The 25,649-nt window shown below is 36.4% G+C and overlaps 2 pseudogenes; one reads left to right on the forward strand and one right to left on the reverse strand.

The window, feature by feature from the left end:
• Positions 1-737: 737 nt before the first annotated feature.
• On the reverse strand, positions 738-1,677 carry LOC125283053 (olfactory receptor 4K13-like; annotated as a pseudogene).
• An 18,225-nt stretch (positions 1,678-19,902) lies between these two features.
• On the forward strand, positions 19,903-21,060 carry LOC125280900 (olfactory receptor 4K13-like; annotated as a pseudogene).
• The last annotated feature ends 4,589 nt before the right edge of the window (positions 21,061-25,649 follow it).

The following is a 25,649-nucleotide window of genomic DNA, read 5'->3' on the forward strand; positions in this document are numbered from 1 at the left end:
ATGGATTCAGAAAAAAGGAAGAGACAAATATTAGTGTTATTACTGATAAAGTTGTGTTGGACTTTTAACCATGTAACATAGTACTGTCCATGGCACAACATGTTTGCAAATTTAGTTCACTCTTTCCATCCAAGGACTCTAAGCTTCCTGAAACCCTGGATATACCTCCTGGCACACTGTGGGCTCACAAAATATGTGAAGCTTGGTTGGAGGCACTGTATCTGGGGCATAGAGTATCTAAAAGTTAATACACATTAACTAGGGATTATCTACAAAATGTATTTTTCTAGCAGCAAACAGTAACTCAGTGAAATGGCTATGTGAGGCATCATCTGTGTGCATTTTCTACATATAGATTCCCAATAATAACTACAAATATAATAGCAGCACTAATAACTACAAGCATAATAGAAGTAGTAAGAATAACTGTAAAGATAAAAACATGCCAAAATTTTAAAAAAAAACACATAAAGAAGTTTTGTAGATAAACTAAGTAGATGAAGAGAATTTATTCATTTTTTCAAATTTGCATGAGAAGGACTAGTGAAGAGAGGATTTAAATGCATGTCTTCCAGACTGTACATGTCATGTGTTTAACCACTGACAGTGATAAAAAAAGGGGGGGGGTTTCTCTTTAACAGTTAACACCTACTGGTTCCTTTTACAGAACGTGAAATAGCTTCAAAGTTTGCTCCTTAAAATGTCCACACAAGAGATGATTTCTTCAGAAGCATCTTCTACAAAGTGTGTTTTGAATTTATATGTCGAGTCCTTATCTTCTTCATGGCTGCTTTTACTTCTTGATTCCTTAATGTATAAATAATAGGATTTAAGAGAGGTGTGAAAATCGTATAAAACACAGAAAGAATTTTATCTACAGAATATCGGCTGAAGAGCCATATAGATAAAGACACATGGGACAAAGGACAGAGTCACAACAGTGATGTGTGCTGACAGAGTGGAGAAGGCCTTGGCCGAACCACTGGCAGTACGTACGGTGCCTGACTGAGTATATGATGACCGTGTAGGAGACAAGCAAGAGGAGGAAGCAGACCAGGGACAGGAGGCCACTGTCAGCAATGACCAGCAGCTGTAGCAGGTAGGTGTCCTTGCAGGCAAGTCTGATCACAAGGGGAAGGTCACAAAAAAAACTGTCCACCACACTGGGACCACAGAAAGGCAAGTTCAACATGAAAGCCATCTGACTAGACGAGTGCACAAATCCAACCGCATAGGAGGATAACAGCAGCCGAACGAGCACTCATGGGCTCATGACGGTCATGTAATGGAGGGTTTGCATATGGCAACATACCTGTCTATTGCCATGGCTACAAGCAACATCATCTCACTCCCACCTAGGAGGTGCATTAAGAACATCTGAGAATAGCATCCCCACCAAGAGATGGTCTTCTGTTTTCGGTGGAAATCCACAATCATCTTAGGGGTAGTAAAAAAAGCCAGGCTCATATCAATACAGGAGAGATTGATAAGCAGAAAATACATTGGTGTGTGAAGGCATGAGTCGAAGGTCACAGTGACCAAGATGAGGAGTTTTCCTAACACAATCCCGGCATAGACTACAGAGAATCCTAGCAAGAAGAGAACCTGAAGATTCTGAGATTTGGAAAGTCCCAGCAAAATGAACTCAGACACCACCGAATGGCTTGCCCTTTCCATGTTGTCAACTTTATCCCATCATAATCAAAATGAGTGAGACTCGTGGGAAGGAAAGTTGTGGTTACAGAAAGGGTGATTCATGTCGGTGTCTAATTTTGATACTTAGACTGGGCACCTGAACTTAAAGCACACCCCAGTTTTGGGGGGTGATTTTGTTAGCCAGTGATTTCTGAAATGGCCCAGAGAAGTGTACCAATAGCAAGGAGAATTCAGAATATATGTTTCTGAAAGACAAAAATAAAAAACAGCACATGAAATCACCACTGTATTGTGAACTTGGAATCCGAAGACCTCAATACAACACCTAGCCGAGCTACTCACTAGGGGCAACATAGGACAAGTATCTCCTTTCCAGGGTTTAGTTTTCTCCTCTGTAAAAGAAACTAAAAACAATCAGACAACACGATATTGAATGCCTCTTTGTGTTATAAAGACGTTCATAAATATGATAATGATCATGGTGGGTTCTACATTCATAGGATACTACTGAGTTTCTTATTCTGGAAATGATAAATGTAGAAAATACAGCAGGGATTCTAAAGACCCGTATTTTGAAAGAAATTCTGGTAAAAAATTATTAATTAAACCTTAAATTAAGTCTTACTTGTAAGTTTTTGGGTCCTGAGAAATGTACCTCTCCTCTTTCCTGCTCCATTCCTGCATGAAACCCTCATAGCTCATGCTAGTATCAGTGATGGTCATTACACATTTTGTAAGAGTTAAACCATGTAATTATATATGTGCCATATATTATTATATATATTAACCATGTATAAATTATTCACTCAACATTTAACATCATTCACATCAAATGTCTCTTCTAGGATTTTATTTTATTTTATTAAAGATTTTATTTATTTATTTATTTGACAGAGAGAGAGACAGCCAGCAAGAGAGGGAACACAGGCAGGGGGAGTGGGAGAGGAAGAAGCAGGCTTCCAGCGGAAAAGCCTGACGTGGGGCTCGATCCCAGAACTCCAGGATCACGCCCTGAGCCTAAGGCAGACACTTAAGGACTGAGCCACCCAGGCACCCCTCTTCTAGGAAATACCATGGATGCAGAAAGTCCATAGTCAAATGGAACTGAATTTATTTCATTTTCAGTTTGTATTCATTCATTCACTTGTTTATTGCTATAAAAAGGATTACTGTTTGGACTGTGCATTTTTATTCATCATAAGCTTCAAAATGACAAAATGAGGTGGCTTGAAGTAACTGATTTATGTGGGTAATAGAAATACAGTTCTTTCAGTAACTGATTTATGTGGGTAATAGAAATACAGTTCTTTCAGTACATGCGTCTAAATTTATGCTATAACATTCCCATCAGCCCATTCTTATAACAGCACTGGTTTTACTGGTTTTGCTCTAAAAAAAATATTTTCATCATTAATGGTCTCTCAATTATCTAGATTCTTATAAAGCTCCTTCAAAAAATAAAGTATAGCCTTCCTTTTGTGCCATGATTACTTACCAGAGTGGAGAAAATACTTTCAGGGGAATGTGCCTCATGTGAATCCCCAAAATAGCCTTGCATGTCCTTATCTTGTACTCACATCTATTTCCTGCAATTTACATTCCCAATCATCAGAGACAGAAGGAAGAGGCATCATGATGCTGTACACTCTGTTTCTCTGAGACAATCCCATGGGTACATTTATCCAACAGAAGATCTATTTTTCCCCATGTACACATATCCTCTAGCTGATTTCCTACTCTGAGAACCTTGGATTGATGCAAAGTGCTAAGTCTTATTTAGTATGTTAAGTTATTCTCTTCTGTGTCTAGAATGGTTATATCTCCTTTCAGGTTTATAGCTAATCCTTTAAAGATCCATACTAATGCTTTTTTGAAACCTCATTTTTGAAACTGTATATAAAGACAACAGTACAACCTTCAAATATACATGAAGTAGTTTATACACATATGGCATCTGGAATACTCCATGACTACTCAAATATCAATTGAAGGAGTGAATGAATGAATGAAATGTATAATGAATATTCAGGATCTAGATTAAAGTCAGTATTAAAGCAAAAGCCCATGTAAATTAGGAACTTTAAGTACATTTTTTAAAAAGTGCCAAATTGAATATTGAGGCACTTTTAAACAGAAACAGAATAACTATTCTAAAAAAAAATGTTAGAAGTATGTATTTTTCCCTAATTTACTTTAGAAAAAGATCAAAGTAGCTTTTACTAATGGAAAAGAAGACATGCCACACATAGTAGAAGGATAACTCTTAACAGTTTGTTTCCTGGATAGCCTTTGAGAAAAGTAATATACACGTTAGCACAGTGTGTGTGTTCTGTGTGTGTGTGTGTGTGTGTGTGTGTGTGTGTGTGTGTGTCTGTGTGTGGTGTGGGTATTAGTATATATTTACATTTATATGCTTTTTATTGAGACTATTGTATTAGTGTTCAATACTATTTATTGAGAGAATAGTGTTCATATGCATATTTTCCTTGACCTTGTCAATACATTAAAAATATATTCATATGAGCACATGAAAATCTACATTTTACAACTGTATAGAATTCAATAGACCGGTGATGGGTAGTAAGGAGGGCACGTATTGCATGGTGCACTGGGTGTTATACACAACTAATGAATCATCGAGCCTTACATTGGAAACCGGGGAGGTACTGTATGGTGACTAACATAATATAATAAAAAATCATTAAAAAAAAAAAAGAATTCAATTTTGTTGATGATGCACAATGTAATTACCCACAAATACAGTTTACTTTAAGGAACTGAACATTACTCATAAAATTGTTTTCATCCTATTATTGTCTTATTTAAAAACCTACAATTACATAACTCCATTATCAATCCCCAAGCTCACCAAGGCCTTCACAATCAGCCTCTCATCCACTCTAAATATCCAGTACTGTTTTCTAATAGTGCAAAAATACAACTTCTGCTTTGGTAAAAACAAAGTCATAGTTTTCTGCATTCCCCATCAATTTTTTCCTATCTATACATGTTTTCTTCTTCTTAGGTAGATGAATTCCTCTGTCCATATAACCATATTCTTAGGGACACCTTGAGGCTTCTCTTCTATGTAATAAAACTTTCCTAGTACAAAACCCATAACAATTTCCACTGTACTTATGGTCCACTTCATGTGCTCTACCATTTACGTCTTCTCCAGGTATACCATGTGCATTAGGTATTAATATTCTGAAACTGAAGGAATACTAGAACAAGAGCTAGGCAAATCTGTTCTAATCCAAGTTCTCTCACTTCTAGTGTTGTGATTCTTCTTTCCCCAGATCATTTTTAAGCTCCTTGAAATAGACAAATTACCCATATTCTCCATAATACGTGTTATAAAGGCCATCAATAGAGATGGTGATGAAGTAAGTGAAAACGGACAATTATTTAACAAGAAAAACTGAAGACTTATGTCTCATCCATCAGCCCATTTTGTTGAGATTCTCAACCAGTGACCCCTTGCTTATTTGGGTAGTCTGGACAATATTTTTCCCTTTCTTTCAATGGGTTAGCCTCACACAATTTTCCCAAGTTTATATAATCTAATCATGAATTAAGAGCTTCAAAAATATTGATGCTATTATTGGACTCTGCTCAACTTCTAGAAATCTTAAATATGTAAAATACTTAACTTGTAGGCTCATACACACTCCTCTCATCACTATTTATAATTAAAAAATATTGAAACTCTCTAAATAGCTAATTTATTTAGTCCCTATGTTAAAAACCTGCTATGCATCATTACGCAATACAAGGAGGATATTTATGGGCTAATTTTAATCAATTAAAAGGAAAGGTTAATTGATCTATGTAGAACATTTTAAGTGATATATATTAATGAGGCAGGAAAATGTTCATAATGTATTGTTAAATAGATATAACCTAAATATAAAATTATTTACAAAGAATGATTAGACTTATTTTTTTTTAAATGGTGAAAGGATGCAAAGTAAGAAAAAAGAAAAAAGAAGGCACTTCAAAGGAACACACTTAAGTAATAAAGATTTAATTGCACTTTTTTTCTACTTTTATCTTTCAATTTTCATTATTGTCTATTACTTCAATAATGGAAAAGAGAAATGTTCACAGAATAATGGAGCTAAGTACTATTAGACCTACTACTAAACCGAACAAAATCTATTAAAAAGCAAACAGGTTGCTTTAAAAAAAACCCGACAGTGATGCGGACATGTCAAAGGGACACAGGAGCCAACTGAAAGAGCTCCCAAGGGTCAAAGCTGGAACAATTTGAGTAACCAAATAAATAAATAAAGTAGTTTTGGATTATAACCCAGAGTGTAAAATAAAAATTCATGAATCTACACTGGTATAAATAAATAATTCAACAAATAAATAAATGGAGAAAAGACAATTTTCCCATGCAGAAGAATTCCAAATAATTTATGTAAATACTTCACATTCAAAGAGGTGAAGCATAGTACCCCACTGCATAAGTGGTCAGTGTGCATAATGACTTCCTTCCAAAGAGGACGGTATGAGAAAGCTAGAGAAAAGGTAACTTTAGAGTGAAGAAACCTGACAAAGACTGCCTCGGCCAGGCTGATAAAAGTCAACGTTAGCAACAGTGATTAGTCTCCTTGACATTATGTATCCTTGATAGGATAAAACGGCACTTACCTCTGTGGACTTCCTCCCCCAACTCTGTAATCCCAGAATAATCATTAGGAAACATCAGACACATTCCAATGCAGGGGCATCTTGTAAGATTCACAACCAGTAACACTCAAAACCCTTATGGTTTTATTTCATCAAAAATGACAGTTTGAGAAACTGTTACAGCCAAGAGGAGCCTAAGGAGACATGAGGACTAAATCTAATGTGGTATCCTGGATAGGATCCTGGAACAGAAAAAGGACATTAGGTAAAAACTAAGGAAATCAGAATAAAATGTGGACTTTAGTTAATAATAATGTATCAATATAAATACATTAGTTGTGACAAATGCACCATGATAGAGGAAACTGGATGCAAGGTATATGGGAACTCAATGTACTATCTATGAAATTTTCCTGTAAATCCAAAAGTTTGTTAACAACAGAAGGGTAAAAAAAAAAAAACGAAAAAGAAGAAAGAAAGAAAGAGAAGAAAGAAAGAAAGAAAGAAAGAAAGAAAGAAAGAAAGAAAGAAAGAAAGAGAAAGAAAAAGAAAGAAAAACTTTTTGGAATAATGCACTAGTGATATGTAACTGTGGAATAGATAGTTTTATTCAAAGTCAAATAATTTTTCCACTTTTTATGTTTTGTTTCTGTTTTCGTAGTTTAACTTGAACTAATCTATAATTTTCCATTAAAGCACATTTTCTTTTTTTTTATTTAAAGATGTTATTTATTTATTTGAGAGAGACAGCATGAATGGGAGGAGGGGCAAAGGGAGAGGGAGAAGCGGGCTCCCAGATGAGCAAGGGGCAAGAGACAAAAGAGTGAAAGTTTATGTTTTCAAAGCAGTCATTTTGGTTATCTGACCAGAATCATCCTTTCCCACAGAAACAAAGTTCCTTAGCCTTCTTCTTACTGTAAACAATTTTCTGGCTATTCTAAAATGGCTGAAGAGAAAGATATATAAACAGAGAAATCACATTTTAATTCTAATGTATAGACTCACGTGCAGTTAAACTGAGTAGAAGTAGAAAATTACTCACAGGAGACCATCTACATCAAATTATGAAGAGAAAAGACAGACTGTGATTGATCTACTAATTGCCTGATCTACAGAGAGCAGGCTGTCCAATTACTTGAGAATATAGGAGTGATTTATTTTATTAAAATGTATTTTTTAAAGGTATTTGTAACCTTAACACAGAATAATATGAAATAGAAGCAATTATGGCTTAGATCAGATTTGCCAAACACCATGCTCCTGTCCATATGATAGTAGTCAACTTAGCTGACTTTTATTTCTCTGCTTGTTGACCAGAACTAGATAAATTGAAGTATTAGGTCTGGTAGGTTTACAAGCACAAGGAATAACACATTTCTTTGAAAACAAAGGCAAAATTTCATTCAGCCCCTTACTTCCTGAGGAAGCATTGTTTGGCATGGATTGGCAATGCTCTCAAATATTTATTGGTAATGATATTAACATCATGAAGTTTGACGTTTGAACTCTTTAGCAGATGTAAAATAAAATCACTTGAAGTACATCAAAGTATACTCAATTATTTAATTTGCCCCACATTGTCACACTTAAAATTAGAATATGCTGTGTGTCTGTATGACTAGAATGATAATGTTTTCTAGAATTCTCTAACGTTGTCATAGTGTTCATCTCCTAAAGGACTTTCAAGCTTTGATTCTACCTACGAACAATGGGGTTAAAAGCCACTATCTAGAAATGTTTCTATACCATTTTAATGTATGTTAAAGTTCCCCTATGACTTACCAGTTCTACAGTGGTTCAGAACATTGCTTGAGTCAGACACATTGAAACCCAGAGAGCTTCCCTTTCCAAAAATAATGGTATTTCCCTAAAATAATGACATATATGAATATTTTCCCTAAAAAGAGTCATATATATTGAGAGAGTGGTGATAAAGGAGTGACATATTTTGAGACCTAACAATACCCAACTGATGATCAAATACCAATGGGAATTATTAAAGAAGCCATGTTGTCTTCCCTGAGTTACAACAGAGAAAACTTTTTCTGGCATTGAATTGATATGTTTTATCAAGGAAATAAAAAACCACGATCAGGTCTGGAGTGCTCTAATATGAAAACCTACTTGAAGAATACTTAAAAGGATCAATAACAAACACATAACTACCATTTACTGTATACTAACCTTAGGTCTGGCACTATTGTAAGCATAACTGGGGCTATCGAAACAGAAGACATAAAAATATAAAGCTGGGGAATTGTAGTCCCACCATTTCCTTATTCCCCCCTCAGTTTTAGGAAATGTTTCCTGTGGAGTATCCCCTGTCTTTCCTCCGTATCCAGTTGAAAAATACATTTACCATACTACCAGCCAGACCTTCATGCCTCTCCACTCCTGTTTGAAGTAACTCTGAATTGCCTGTTTCCATTTTCAGTGACACCGCTGCTCCAATGGTAATAGGACAAGTGATGTAGGGCAGCCTGAGTGGGCAACCAGTTGGTTGGGGGCCAACTCGTGATTTTGCCTCTTGATTTCGGCTCTGGTCATGGTCTTGGGTCATGGGATCAAGTCCTGCCAACTGGCTCCACACTCAGAGCACAAGTCAGCTTGAGGTTCTGTCTCTTCCTCTGCCCCTCCCCCCACTCACAAAATCTCTCTCGCTCTCTCTCTCTAAATAGATAAATATAATCTTTTTTTTTAAGATTTTATTTATTTATTTGACAGAGAGAGACAGCCAGCAAGAGAGGGAACATGAGCAGGGGGGGTGGGAGAGGAAGAAGCAGGCTCCAGTGGAGGACCTGATGTGGGGCTCGATCCCAGGATGCTGGGATCACGCCCTGAGCTGAAGGCAGATGCTTAACGACTGTAAATAGATAAATAAAATCTTTAAAAAATAAAAAAGAAATGTGATATAGCCACGTAATCCAATGTTTCTTGGGTCCTTCTTGTAGATTAGTAATAGTCAAGTGCCTTTCTTGATCAGAGGAATTGCTCCATATGAAATACACTGATAGACTCTCCAATATTATAAACCTTCCATTGTATTCTTGGTGGCTGCTTCTGTAAGGCTATTATGGAACCATGTATCACAGCTCTTCACTCAGGAAATGAGTGGGTGAGCACTGGCATGCTGCTGGGGCCAACTGCTCTGTCCCAGGGAACCCTGAGGGGGCTGCACAAATTGAGAGCATATCTCCTGGCTGGGTTTGCCAACACTTGCCAAACAAACCCAGATAAATTCATGGCAAGAGAAGCCAATAACTCAAGAGACAAGGGTTTGGAAAAGAGGGAAAAATTTAGTTCGGTTGCCTGAGGCTGGGTGAGGTGGTAATCTCCAGCCTTACAATAGACCTCTCTGCCTGAAAGATGGACACCTAGAGTTTTCTAGGAGATGTTTAGGGGAGTACCTGCAAGAGAGCAGGCAAGGAGCACATGATCACGGAGGGAGTCAGTATGTGTTTAGTCTCTGATCATGCCAGGGAAGAGGACCTGTGGGGGGCGGTCTTCTACTCATTCCATTGCTATGAGATAGGGCTTTTTTTTTTTTAAGATTTTATTTATTTATTCGACAGAGATAGAGACAGCCAGCGAGAGAGGGAACACAAGCAGGGGGAGTGGGAGAGGAAGAAGCAGGCTCATAGCGGAGGAGCCTGATGTGGGGCTTGATCCCACAACACCGGGATCACGCCCTGAGCTGAAGGCAGACGCTTAACCGCTGTGCCAACCCAGGCGCCCCAAGATAGGGTTTTTTTGGTCTGGAGGTTGGAATGGTTCAGTCATTGTCAATGCCTCAAGGTAGTGCAATAAGAGATAACTGTTGGGGTCTAGAGTTGAGCAAGAAGGCTTGCTAATGAGAATTAGCAAATCCTAGCACTGAATAGGTGTCAGTTCCATTGAATTCCCATTTTTAGACCATTGGGGCTTCTAGAAGGAGTCCAGTATAACCCATTGCTGTTTCTGTGCAGGCCCTCATCTTCAGAGAAATCTGCTTACAATCATAGTCAGAAGATTTATCCCTATGGACACTAAGTTAAGTCCAGTGTTCGGACTAATGGCTTCAGTGGGTGAGAGGTATGCCCACATTTTCTCTGTTTGTATGTTTCCATGTCATTTTATTTCCTTATTCCCAATAGCTGGTTCAGGAATCCCGAAAGCATCTGACAAAAACCTTAGCATTCCAATCTCCTGCTTTAGTACCACCTTTTTTGGGTGGTTTCTACATGACTTGTCTTAATCTTCCTCGAGTTCCCATAAATGTGTGCATGACTGAATGCTTGATGTGAGAGTGGTTTTATTTTCCAATTACCTATGGCCAATTTACTTGCCTTAAATTTACTTTATTTAAATTTACTTTACTTAAATTATCACATTCCAGTACCTTTAAATAATATTATACCATTTCACATATGGCATACCGAACTTCTCTACCCTCTTAACTCCTTTGTACTATATTGTCATGTCATACTTTTATTTGTACATATTATAAATGTAATAAATTATCATTACAGCTTCATTTAACATTTCTGCTGGACATGAAGTATTTAATCTTATTTGCTCAAAATGTCTTTATTTCAACTTTAAGTTTAAGATAATTTTGGTATAGAACTCTACTTTGAGAACGTTCTTTTCGTATTTTAAAGATAGGGTGCATAGTTTCTGAAAAAAAGTCTAGAATTGTCAATTTATTTTTCTTCTGTATATAATCTATCTTTTTCCCTCTAACAGATGTTAAGATGTTACAAATTGCTCATTTTCAGCATTTATTATATTTCTTGAAGTGATTTTTTTCTTTTTTCCTGACGCATTCAAACCTAATTTTTTCTGTGAATTTGTACTTTTCATTAGAATTTTTTGAACATTATTTCTTCAAATATTTTTTCTGTCATCCCTGAATCTAGTACCGTATGTGTTAGATCATTTGATAATTTTTATAGGACACTGAGGTTCTGTTAATTTTTCCACAATTTTTTTTGGCTTTTGCTTTAGCTTTAGCTTAAATGGCTTCTATTTTCTATCTAGGGATTTTTGTTGTTGATACTCTTTTGTGTTTGAAATGGAATTTCTCAGTTTCTTTCTTTCTTTTTTTAAAGATTTTATTTATTTATTTATTTGACAGAGAGAGAGAGACATCCAGCTAGAGAGGGAACACAAGCAGGGGGAGTGAGAGAGGGAGAAGCAGGCTCCAGTGGAGCAGGGAGCTTGATGTGGGGCTCAGTTCCAGGACCCTGGGATCACACCCTGAGCTGAAGGCAGATGCTTAATGACTGAGCCACCCAGATGCCCCTCTCAGTTTCTGTATCATATTTTACAGCCCTAAAATTTCCATTTGACTCTTTTTTAATATCTTTTCTTTCATATTTATGTTTTCCTATAATTTCCTGATTATTTAATAAGATCTGTTTTTAGAATCTTTAAAATTTCATCATCTAAGTGTTTTTTTAATATGGTTTTCCTGGCTATTTTTTTCTCTTGGTTATCTGAACTGTTCCTGCAATTTTTATTAATATTTTATATTTGAAATTTTACATTTAAATTTTTATACTTAATAATTACATATGTATGTTTGTATTTATTATTACTCAAATTGGATATATCAGTGGTTCTCAACGAAGGGGATTTGGTAATATCTGGGGATATTTTGAGGTGTCCCATGTGAGGACTACTACTACTGGCATGTAATGGATAGAGGCCAGGAATGCACCTAAATATCAACGCTTGAGGCAGTCTCCCACAAAAGAGAATCATCGAGGCTAAAATGTCAATAATGCCAAGATTGAGAAACCCTACCATATATTAGGAATATTACATTATTGCATTTTTTTGTATATTTTCAAAATAACAACATTGTTGGAAATATGTATTTGAAATGTTTTCTCTGGGATAAGTCACCTTTTAATTTTCTTTTTTTTAAGTTTTTATTTAAATTCCAATTAGTTAACATACAGTGTAATATTAGTTTCAGGTATACAATATAGTGATTCAACACTTCCATACAACACCTATTGGTCATCACAACAAGAGCCCTCCTTAATCCCCATCATCTATTTCACCCATCCCCCCACCCACCTCTCCTCTGGTGACTATCAGTTTGTTCTCTATGATTCAGAGTTTCTTGGTTTGTCTCTCTCTCTTGGCAAGTACTCATAAGCTTTAGACACAAAGAGGTAAGTAGATACTTCACAATAGGAAATATTCAAAAAGTTAATAACCATATGAAAAGATATGTTACATCATGAATAATCAGGGAAATAATAATTAAGCCACAATGAGGATTCCAATGTATCTTTAAAAATTGCTAAAGTTAAAAAGGCTTCAGAATACCAAAGTCTTGTAAGAATGTAGAACAACCAGAACTCTTCACATTGCTGGTGGGAGTGGAAATCAGTACAACCACATTGCACCTCTCTAACACTTTCCAAAAGACATGCCTACCCTATGATCCAGTAATTCTACTCCAAAGTATACCTCTAAGACAAATGAGTGATTATGCCCATAAGAAATATGCAAGAATGACTACAGAAGCTTTGGAAATAATACAGGAACCCCATTAATAAATATGTTATTTTCTTAAGTGTCTGAGCTACAATTGTATGAAGTCATCAATGGGTGAAGTATTCAATTCAGAGATGACAAAAATAAAGTAGTTTTAGATATAGTTGACCAAGCTGTTCCCTGAAATAATAGCAAAATTAGACAAAGTAGTTGGTTGTATAGGGCATAGGCCATTTGTTGACTTCATAAACACAGGAAGTCCGATGTGAGAAAGAAGAAATTAGTCGGCTATTGCTGATTAAGAGATCAAATAAAGAAGCAAATTGCTTTCATTTTAACCATGAAGTACTCTGGCACAATGCAGTACCAACAGAGCTAACAAACCCAAAAGGAACTAATTATAGAGGAAAATTATAAAGATATCAGAGAGATGTGACTCTTAGGAACCAGTTATTTCCATTAAATGGTACTCTTCACCTTTATTCAGATGATACGATTAATGAAAGAGATTTTTATTCAGATGATAGGATCAGTGAAAGAGATTTTTGTGACCGTCAAAGTTTTATAAGAAGTTTTCTATTTATCTCATGTTTCTAAATTCTTCTTACTTTGGACTTCGGAAAATTCAAAGTTATACACATTTTAAAGAGACACTCAGTTTGTATGGCTGTGTCTGCTCATAGAAATATGGTTATATTATTTGGTTGATAATGCCTTCTTTCTGTCTCTTTTTTATGTTCAATTAATCAACATATAGTACATCATTAGTTTTTCATAAAGTTTTCAACGATTCATTAGTTGTGTATAATACCCCGTGCTCATCACAACATATGCCCTCCTTAAGACCCATCACCTAGTTATCCCATCCCCCACACCCCCACCCTTCTGTAAACCTCAGTTTGTTTCTGGGAGTCCAGAGTCTCTCATGGTTTTTCTCCCTCTCTGATTTATTCCCATTCAGTTTTCTGTCTCTTTTTTATGGGGACAAGCTATACACTAATGAGAGATGCTGAATAATCTGGCTTGCCAAATGTATGGCTTTAATTGCTGAGGGAATTCATTTACAGGATGCAAGGTTTTCCCAGAGTCATTATTGACAAAGTTCTCATGTTGTTTTCTGTGATTTCAAAATAAAAGGGAGTTCTCCTTCATTAGAGTGGGGACACACAAAAGGAACATGGAAGAAAAGTGGGGGCAAGTGAAAGAACTCCTGAGTCTCAGTGACTTTCAGTCACAACTCCCAAAGAAAGAATAAGGTACGGAGAAGAAAAGTTGAAGGTTTCCATTTCACTGAATAAATTGTTTACTTAAAAAACTTCCAATTTCAAATGTAGAACATGTTTAATACATAATGGTTGTGATAAATCAGGAAATCTAGAAAAATATATACCAGATATATAATTATACCACCCAAAGTAAAGCACAAAAACACTTTGATGTGTGTGACCTTGAGGTATATTTTATTGAAATTAAATTCTTTTTCATATATTCAACCATTATTTATATATTTTCTTAAACTTTTTAAAAAGATTTTATTTGTTTATTTGACAGAGAGAGAGACAGCCAGTGAGAGAGGGAACACAAGCAGGGGAAGTGGGAGAGGGAGAAGCAGGCTCCCAGCAGAGGAGCCTGATGTGGGGCTCGATCCCAGAATGCCGGGATCACGCCCTGAGCTGAAGGCAGACGCTCAACAACTGAGCCACCCAGGCGCCCCTTCTTAAACATTTTGTATTTTACCTTAGCTTATTTTTATATAGGGCTCTTGAAATTTTCCATATCAACTTATAAGAATTTGATATTAAGGACATATATATTTGGTTGGCTACTTTTCTCCAGTTGCCTCTTAGAATTTTTAATATGTTTTTGAGGTAATAGAGAGCTTGCTCATCTTCACTGAATAAAATCTATTAACCTTAACTTCTGTGGTTTCTGCCTTTGTCGTGACCATAACCCAATATTATAAAATACAACAAAGTATGTTATTCACTTACATATTTCTCTCTCTCCTTTATTGCTTGAACTATTATTTATATATTTAAAGTTTTAAAATTCATTTTTATTTAAGACTGTGTAGCTCATCCAGCCTATTTATTCCTGAGTAACTGACTTTATCCTAAACAATGTATATTTATAGGACTCTTTTACTAAAATCTCAGGTTTCTTACATCTGTTTATTAATCTATCTATTCTTTGGAAGGTGAAGCATCATTTCATTAACTTTCTAACACATTTTAAAATCAATAGATTTGTCTATTTTTCTTTTCAAGAACTGTCCTGGAAATTCTCAGAGGACACTGTGGAAGGGCTGGTGGAAAAAGAGGTCAGAAGACATCTTCTCCCCTTTATCGGTGAGTTGCTTTGTCACAAGTGGATATAGGACATAAAATGTATTTCCAGTCCTGGCTATCTGTAATAGATTGCCAAATCCATAATATCACCTTTAGTGCTGCTGTGACTATAAACGTTTTAGGTAGTAGATGATAAACCAGCATAGCCTGTTACTATCACAAGCTGCAAGTTACACATTATTTTTTAAGGTCCTTTACAGCTATATGTAACATAAATGATTTTCTGATTTGAAGCCCCTAAATACCAACTATATTTTGGGGAACATTTATCCAGGGCTAGAATCTAATTCAACTTTATGAAATTTTACAGAACTTGACTTATAAAAATTGGACTCTGCATTAACCCTATAAGCTAATATACCCAGAGGTAAGCACTCTTGATACATTAATGCATCTATGTTTCTCTGAGATTTCTATGAAATTTGTGCATGGGTATGTAATTTTCCATAAAATGTTATAATAATCTATTTAAAATATGACATTTTAAAATTTAATAATACATCTTACAAATATCTCCATATGAGCACATATAAATTTCCATTTTAAATCATTTCATTAATGATGGGCTTTGGAGGAGTTTTCCAATTTTTGGTTATTAAAGACAATAGTACCAAGAGCACTCGACTATTTTTCTTTGAAAACTTACGCTATAAATCACAGAACTGAAGGTTCTTTTTTTTTAAAGATTTTATTTATTTATTTGAGAGAGAGAGAGAGAAAGAGCACAAGTAGATAGAGCAGCAGGCAGAAGGAGAGGGAGAAGCAGGCTCCCCGCTGAGCAGAGAGCCTGATGTGGGGCTTGATTCCAGGACTCTGGGATCATGACTTGAGCCGAAGGCAGTCGCTTCACTAACTGAGCCACCCAGGCACCCTCTGAAGCCTCTTTTTTTAAAATATTGCAAAACCTAAATAAAAAAAGTGCCAAATTTCCTCCAAAAAATATTGTGCCAAAATACAAACTACCATTCTTACCAAAATTGAATTTATTGTTTTAATGTGATGGATAAAATCATGTACTTTGTTATTTTTACCTGCATTTCTTTAATGATGAATAGGGTTGAATACTTATGTGTTTAAAGATGTTTGTAGTTCTACTTCTGTGAATTGCCAACCCAAATGATTTCTCCACTTTTCCACGTTTTCTTAACCTTTTCTTACTAATTACACATAACAGCTCTTTGTTTCATTTGTTGAAAATATATTCTCATCTCTTATTTTATGTTTACTCTTTTTACTTTTTCACTTTCAGAACGTCAACTCTGAGTCTTTACTTCATGGATTCTAATTTTTACATATCAAAAATGTTTTGTCAGCATCATTATATTAAAATTTTTACCTGTGTTTGCTTTTATTCATTTTGTAGTTTTATTTGTACAAAGATAAATCTTTTACATCTCTGAAGTTGATTTTCCAGTGAAGAATGAGGCTGGGAATCTGATCTCCTCAGCCCTGATCACAAATTATTTGCCCCATTATCATTTACTGAATATTTTCCTTATTGACTCAAAATTCTACTTCCGTTATATATCACAGTTAAATATGAGTATATACGTAGGTCTGGACAATACTTTCTATTATATGTTGCTTTTCTCCTCTGTTGGGTCCTCATTCTTTGAAATGCAGTAGCCCTATAAAGCTGTGGAGTAAGTAGTGCATGAAGGCAAACAGCACTATGTCACTTGCAGAGTCACATGTCGAAAAGGCAGGATTTGGTAGGAAAACGCACAAGTAAAACTTTAGCAAGGTTCTTCTCTTCTTCCATCATTTCATGGAGAAGCATACAGTGGCTGAGTCACGGCTGCATGCAGTCTTATAATGTGTCCTGGGAAGGTGATCTCGCCTGCTCCCCCATCCACCTTTCAAGCAGGCAAACCACAAAACAAACTCAGAAGGAAAAATTAAAATGTCAAACTCTAGAAGTTAAGCGATATGAATTTTGAAGTTAGCTTTTTTGGAGACTATAATAAAGCCAACTGCTGGCATTTATTGATATTGTAGAATCTGCTCTCAGGAAGAGCCTCTTTTCTAAGAAGGACCACCAGCACCCATTATCTTATTTCAGTGCAATTCTCCTGGCTCAACAGGGAACAGTTCTGCTTGTCTCACCACACATGTGTTTTACTATGTGGCTTATGGCTGTCATCATCAAGTAGAGCTTTTCTGATATTTTCCATTAAATTGGTTTATTTTTAGGTTCTTGAGCCAACATCAAACTCTCTTATTATATAGCTTTATAGTAGATTTTGATATATTTTGGTATAAATCCTCTAGTTTTGTTCTTCAAAATTATATTGGCTTGTCTTGGCCTTTTGCCTTTTTTTTTTTTAAAGATTTTATTTATTTATTCAACAGAGATAGAGACAGCCAGTGAGAGAGGGAACACAAGCAGGGAGAGTGGGAGAGGAAGAAGCAGGCTCATAGCAGAGGAGCCTGATGTGGGGCTCGATCCCTTAACGCCGGGATCACGCCCTGAGCTGAAGGCAGACGCTTAACCGCTGTGCCACCCAGGCACCCCTACCTTTTGCCTTTTGATATACATTTTAGAATAAACTTGATGATTTCCCAAAGTCACTAGGATTCACACAGGGAGTAGGTTGAATATATACATCAGTTTAAAGAAAACTGACGTATTTACAATTTATGAACCTAATATATCTCTCCATTTATTAGATGTCTATTTTGTTGTCATTTTAAAATTATTTGTTGTTTATATCTTTAATATCATTAATTAGAGATTTCCTACTATTGAATCATTTTTGCATTCCTACAGTAATAGCGGTTAGAATGAGAGCTAACAAAACACCAAGATTTGTAAGGAAGTGGTTGTGTAAATTTGTACAACCCTTTGTTGAGAATTTGACATTATTAGGTTAGTTGAAAATGACCTAGTAATTCTACTTCTGGTTATATAATCTTCAAAAATCCTTTCACATGTAAATAAACTTGTAGATATACATTAAATGCACCATTAAAAAAAAACCTGGAGTATACTTGACACATAATAGTATATTAGTTTCAGGTATTCAACATAGTGATTCCACAAATCTATACATCATGCTATGCTCACCTCAGGCATAGCTACCATCTGGAAGCGTACAACCCTATTACCACACCATTGACTATAGGCCCTGTAGTATACCTTTTATTTCCCCATGACTTATTCATTCCATAACTGGAATCCCAGTTGTGTCCCCCACTCCCCTTCACTCATTTTGCTCACCCTCCCCCCCAACACCCTCAACCATCAGAGTGCTCTTTTATATGTGGAATCTAAAAAACAAAACAAATCAATAAAGAAACAAAAAGCAGAATCCAACCTACAAATACAGAGAACAAACATTTTTATAATAGCAATTCCTCAGTAAAAATAAAATTTTTTTGCAGAATTTTGTTGATAGGATATCATTCATTCATTTTTTATAAGCCACACACAAAATCGTAAGATGATGAGTGAAATTTACCTATGCCAGGTTTTGTTTTATTTAAAATTGTGAAGCAAATGATGAAAATACAAATATTTATTAATTCTAAATAATAGTATGAATATATCAATTATTTTATTCTTATACTTCTCCAATTCTTAAAACATTTCAAAATATTTTAAAACTACATTGTATCTATTTTTATGAATGAGGTCTTCAGTCAGATATAAGCTCTTTTGTGTTTTTTTTCTAATTCTTTCATTTTTTTCAGATGTCACATTTTTTTAAGCCTCAAAAATTTTGTTCTGCTACTGCTATCTCTTCCTTGATACTTTGCTTCAGAATTTCTGGCTGGGAACATTCATGCTTAAATGGACGTCATTCCACATGGGTCTGCTTTAGTCATCTAGAAGCACATGGATCTGTTCCCTATAGATCCCCCTTTGTTTATCAGAACTCTACAATTATACTCTCTTATAAGTGATATGGATGTTATACCAAATCCACTAGGATGTTAGCCGCCTGACAAAGAAAGTAACTTAAGCAAGGCAGTAGGAAGCCAGCAGCAAGCATCCATTTATGCCATACCTTAACACTGTACCTTCCTATCTACTAAATTCATAGGCCTGGGGGTAGAGACTTTACCCCCAGGCAAAGTCAGAGCTCATGGGAGAAGACCAAAACATCTGAGCCTTTCTTCCACCTTATGGAAAAGGAAGTTGAGAAGCCATTTCAATTTGGGCCAGTCATATATTTAAGTGTCTCAAAACTCATAGTGTTTATTATCACTGCTCATCTGACTTTGAGCAGCCACTAGAGAACTGATTCTTAGGTTCTCCATGTTCTATATTCCATCTACTTAATTTCATTTTTCTTGGTCCTGCTTTTCAGTTAGAAAACTACTTCGGCCTCTCCTTCACTGAAATGCAGTGTAGAAATAGATTTCAGGATGGAAGGATCCTCTTCTTTGCCCATGGACAACCAATAAATCTATACCTTATCCTCAAAAGAGGTGGCAAAGAACTTCTCAATTCTTTCACCTATTCAGATACTCACTCTTTTCAAGATGAGTGCAGATATGAGTTAAGTAGTGCCAACTATAATTTTCTTCAAATGTCTTAGTTTATGGCAGAAATTCCTCATAAGTTTTGCTAAGAAATTCTGTCTATTCTTTTTTCAAAAAATTTTGGGTTCAATGTTATTCAACACTTTTGATTCTTTTTGCAAATTTCAGTGGATTTTAGGGAGCAAAGTTAAGTGTATATGTATTTTATCTCTCAACTTTATTCATAGATTTTAACCTATTTTGATTTTGTTTTAGGTAACATTTGCCAACAGTCAAACAAATGGAGAAACAAAATCACTCCATGGTGTCTGAGTTTATTTTACTGGGCCTCACAGAGCTTCGTGAGTTACAGATTTGCTTTTTCTTGTTTTTTTTTTTTTCCGTTATCTACATAGCCATTGTATTAGGTAATCTCCTTATTATCTTTATAGTAAAATTGGACCCTCACTTACACTCTCCCATGTACTTCTTACCGGCCAACCTCTCCTTTATTGATATGACCCTGGCCTCCTTTGCTACTCCTAAAATGATCTGTGACCTAATTAGTGAATATAAGGCTATCTCCTATGAAGGGTGCATGGCCCAGATGTTCTTTCTTCACCTTTTAGGTGGAAGTGAGATGATGTTGCTTGTAGTCAGGCAATTGATAGATTCATTGCCATATGCAAACCCCTCCGTTACAAAGCTATCATGAGCCATCATGTTTGCATAGGGCTTGCACTTCTGTCGTGGACCACTGGTTTTGTGCACACGATGAGCCAAATGGTGTTCACAGTAACTTTACCATTCTGTGGCCCCAATGTTGTGGATAGCTTTTTTTGTGATCTGCCTCAGGTCATCAGACTTGCTTGTACTGACACATCTTGGAACTATTAGTCATTGCATTCAGTGGTCTACTGTCTTTGTTCTTTTTTTTTTTTTTTAAGATTTTTTATTTATTTATTTGACAGAGATAGAGAGAGCCAGCAAGAGAGGGAACACAGGCAGGGGAGTGGGAGAGGAAGAAGCAGGCTCATAGCGGAAGAGCCTGATGTGGGGCTCGATCCCACAACACCGGGATCACGCCCTGAGCCAAAGACAGACGCTTAACCGCTGTGCCACCCAGGCGCCCCTACTTTCTTTGTTCTGTTTCATCTTTCTGTTCATCTCCTATAGCATCATTCTGATTACTGTCCGGCATCGCTCCTCCCATGGGTCTTCCAAGGCTTTGTCCACTCTTTCAGCCCACATTACAGTGGTGGTACTGTTCTTTGGACCTTGCATCTTTATCTATATATGGCCATTCAACAGGGTATCCATAGATAAGATCCTCTCTGTGTTTTACACAATTTTCACTCCCCTTTTAAATCCAATCATCTATACATTCAGAAACAAAGACATGAGGAAAGCAATAAGAAAAATAAAGACCAAGCAAGTGAGTTCCAGATCAACCTTTTAAATGAAACATTATAATCATCATTGTTGCCATTATCATCATCATCCAAAGACACCGAGGTATTCAATTTTGTATCAACCCTAAGTAACATTTTTGGGAAATGGTAATCCTTCCCTACACAAGTATATATCTGCAATAAAACACTCTGAATCATGCATCCAAATACAAACCATTCCAATATAATCCCACTCATACATGTTGTAATTTTCAGTTTTTTATAAACTAAATGAGATTCTAAATAAGTATTTACTGAGTTCTAACCATGGATGAGGCACTTTGCATATGTTTTCTCTTAACTTCACAACAATGAAAATAGAGCATATTATTAGCATATTTTCAGTAGAAAACTGAGAATTATAAAATTCAATGAACTTGCCACAGAAATTGCAAGTACTAGACTGAGAATTAGATCCTCCCTCTAACTTCAAAATCTATGCTTTTTAATAGATTGATTTTCTATCTAAATTTTAGTAACATTCATAAATCTGTTTCCTGTCCCCTCCTTTACGTGTTTTCAATAAATAACTCTTTCCAACAAGAGGATAAAACAATTTCCCATTGATCTGAAGGTCGAAGTCACCAGCCATTTCAGTCTCTTTATACCTCCGATTTAATAGAAGAACTTATTAAGCCCGCTGAAAAGACTGATCCCAATTATCAAGGTATACTAGGATTAATGTTACTCAGTAGGGTAGGGAAATCATGTATGAGACTCAAGTGATTCTCTTTGGTGCCTCATAATATTTGTATATCAAGTAATAAAAGCAAATGAAAATGTTTTCCACAGCGGCTGCATCAGTTTACATTCCCAAGAACAGTGCACAGGGATAACATTAATGGTGACTAGGGGTGACTACATGTATTGTGTGAGCACTGAGTAATGTGTAGAATTGCTGAATCAATATATTGTATACCTGAAACTAATATAATATTCTATGTTTATTGTATTTCAATAAAAAAGTAAGTGAGAAGGGCATGAGTCAATAAAATTTTAAATTTAATTCACTCCACCAAGTAAAGAATCATTGTTGGAGATATTACATGAAGACAAGAGAAGAAAGCAATTGGAAGTAAAAGAAAACAACCAAGGACAACTGGGTGTCATGACCCATTGGTAGGAAAATGATGATTATAGTAACTAAGAATATTTTCCTCCTTAGTTGTGTATTATGTCAATTGTGTATTTATGTCATTTATTAAGAAATTTCAAATTCCTTTTTTTTCTTTTATTTTTCCTCACCAAGAAGATGTTGGTGATTAATTTTACCATTTAGTCTCTAGGTTACAGAATATTCCTGTGGGATTATGACTAAACTAGAGGAGATCCCAACACTACACTGAGATGGATATAGTAATTTATGAGAATATTTAGTGTTACGCTTGGAGAAAAAGGGGAGAATGTCTTAATCTGTATGTAGGATAAATGAATCTTTAGGTTGAAGTGACTGTCATTGATTGGAAGTTTAAATAAAGGTGGAGTGATGTGCATGGATGCTGGGCAACCAAATGGCAAGATGCTTCTGATTATTTCTCTTATGACTCAGTCCCTTATTAGCTCCTCTATAGTCCTCTCTCTAGAGGAGATAGCTACAAGCCTGAAAATTACATTTCCTGAACTCCCTTGCAAACTTAATCCCTATAGGGTTCTATCAATGGGAGATGTTAACATGATATGGGACAGCAAGAAAAAGGGAGAAGCTTTACATTCCTCTGCTTTGGGCTCAGGCGGCAGCAGTATTGGGCAACTGTGGACTCCAGAATTATTTTAGGGGGCTCAGCAGCATCAGCAAGGTTGAAGGATCCAAGGCTCCTAAAGCTTCATCAAGTGCATAGCTCTTATCTTCTTACTCAGTGATAGGATAAAGGTTCCAACATCATTAATGGTGACACTGATCCGGCAGCATTTATGGATTCTGATTAATGTCTCTTCCTTTTTTGCTCATCCAGCCTTTGAGGTGGTAGGTGTTTATACTTACCCTCATTTTCTCTTTTCTGTTCCTCATTTCTGAGCTGCAAACTTTTATTTTCAACTTTCTACTGAACCATGCCCTGTGTATCTCGAAAATATCTCAAGCCCAAAACATGATAACTAAATAAGTTACCTAACCTCCCAAACCTATTATTTTTCCTGCATTCCCTGTTTGAATTAATAAGATCTCAATCAGATTAATGCTCCAATCTAGAAGCCAAAATTTACATCCTATTACATATATATTGGTGCACTTAATGGTGTCATCATTCTTTTGAGGCTCTGTTCACTTTTCCTCATTTTCTCATTACATCTGTTCTTGAGATTGCATAACTGCTACAGATGTATCTTCAAGTCACTGGCTCTTTCTTCTGACTGCTCACATCAACTGGTGAGCTCCTTTAGTGACTTCTACATTTGAAGGAGTTATTGTACTTTTCAACTCCAGAATCTCCACTTTAAAAAAATAATTTCTCTCTACCTGATGAGATATTGTCATACCTTCCTCTTCTTCTTTCGGCATGCTTTCCTTTAGTTCTCTGGATATATTTATAATAGTTACTTTGAGGTTTTTTTTTCTGCTAAGTGCAACATTGGAGTCCCCACAAAAGCAGTTTCTATTGACCTTTATTTCATGTATGGGGCATAGTTTTGTGTTTCTTCATATGTCTCATCAGTTTTGGCTAAAACAGGACATTTTTTATTTATTTCTTATTTTAAAAATATTTTACTTATTTATTTTTGAGAGAGAGAGAGCGAAAGAGAGAGAATGCAAAAGCAGGGTGTAGCGGCAAAGGGAGAGGGAGAAGCAAATTCCCTATTGAGCAGGGAGCCCTACATGGTACTCAATCTCAGGACCCTGAGATTATGACCTGAGCTGAAGGCAGAAGCTTAACCGACTGAGCCACCCAGGCGCTCCCAAACTGGCCATTTTTTATAATGTATTGTAGAAACTCTGGTTATTGAACCCTCTCCTCTTCATATTGATGTTATAGGAACTGTTTGATTGGTTGGTTGTTTAGTACCTTGGCTGAATTAACTCTAAAGTGTACTGTCCCTGCAGTATGTAGCCTATGATGTCCTTGCTCAGATTTTTTTGTCTTGTTTTTAATCTTCAGCTTGGTTACCTTTGGGACATCATAAGCCACTTATTGGTTGGTGGTTTAGCTTAAGTCTCCTGGGCCAGGTAGAATTTTATCCTTAACTAGTAGACATGTGTATGGCTTAGAAGCTGCTATCACAGTTCAGAGTTTACACTTTTGCCCCACATTTATTCAGGGACTAATAGCTGGATGCTCTGCCTCCAGTGTTTCTTTTCTTTCTTTCTTTCTTTTTTTTTAAAGATTTTATTTATTTATTTATTTATTTATTTATTTATTTATTTATTTGACAGAGAGAGACAGCCAGCGAGAAAGGGAACACAAGCAGGGGGAGTGGGAGAGGAAGAAGCAGGCTCCCAGCGGAAGAGCCTGATGTGGGACTCGATCCCAGAATGCTGGGATCACGCCCTGAGCCTAAGGCAGACGCTTAACGACTGCGCTACCCAGGCGCCCCCTCCAGTGTTTCCTAAGAGGTGCACAGACTTCAGCACTCACACTGTCTTCCAGACTAACAGGAATTCGTGTGACTTTTTTTTTAAAGCTTGGCTTCCTAGGAGTTGCTCTTGGTTTGGTGTTACTCATTTTTCAGACAGTATTTAGTCAGAGGTTGTCCTTAATCTTTTTGTGTCACTGAGGCTTCCACCCTTTGTTGATAAAACTATGTGTGGCTTGGAGAATCTTTTCATTTCTGCTCCATGCCTTTGTTTGGTTTCTTCTAAGTGGGTACAGCCACTGAATGCACACAGCCTCCCTTATCCCCAGGGTTGACTGTGATCCCAGTAGGGTTTCTCTTGTGCCTGTCACTGTTTTTATCTTTTAAACTGCAGTTTGCTATGCAATTTGGTTTCTTGATACCAGTATAATGATGCTGTGAGTGCTTTCTTAACTGCTCTTCACAAAGAGCTCCACTGTTTCTGACATTGCATTGTTACATGGAACTCTCCAAGTTCTGTTCCAAATAAAGCCAGGCCCCCTGAGATAGGGCTATGGAGTTTTTCATCCTTACAGTATGCCTGTCCTTCTGTGCAGAGCCTGAGTACCACTGCACAAGAGCTGAGGACAGGGACAGCAGCCCATTTCTCCTTAACTGACATCCTCCTGTGTGAGTGGGCACTAGGAGAACAAAGGTTCTGGTCATCTCAACTTGCCGCTTCTGGCATGAACTTCCACATTGAGTAAGCTGGAGGATAGGGGTGCTAAGTGGGGCCCTGGTGTTCTTATCCTGCCATGTCTAGAATAGAGTTGTTGTTGTTGTTTTTATTATTTATTGCTGTGCTAAGAATATTTTTTAAATGATTGCTATTTTTATATTCTATTTACTTTTTAAAAGATTTTATTTATTTATTTGAGAGAGAGCATGCACAAGAAGGAGGGAGGGGCAAAGGGAGAGGTAGAAGCAGACTCCCTGCTGAGTAGGGAGCCTGACGTGGAACTTGATCCCAGGACCCTGGGATCATGACCTGACCCGAAGGCAGATGCTTAACCAACTGAGCCACCCAGGTTCCCCCTGTGCTCAGAATATT

Source organism: Ursus arctos, unplaced genomic scaffold (assembly GCF_023065955.2).
Source record: "Ursus arctos isolate Adak ecotype North America unplaced genomic scaffold, UrsArc2.0 scaffold_6, whole genome shotgun sequence".
NCBI classification, from domain to species: domain Eukaryota; kingdom Metazoa; phylum Chordata; class Mammalia; order Carnivora; family Ursidae; genus Ursus; species Ursus arctos.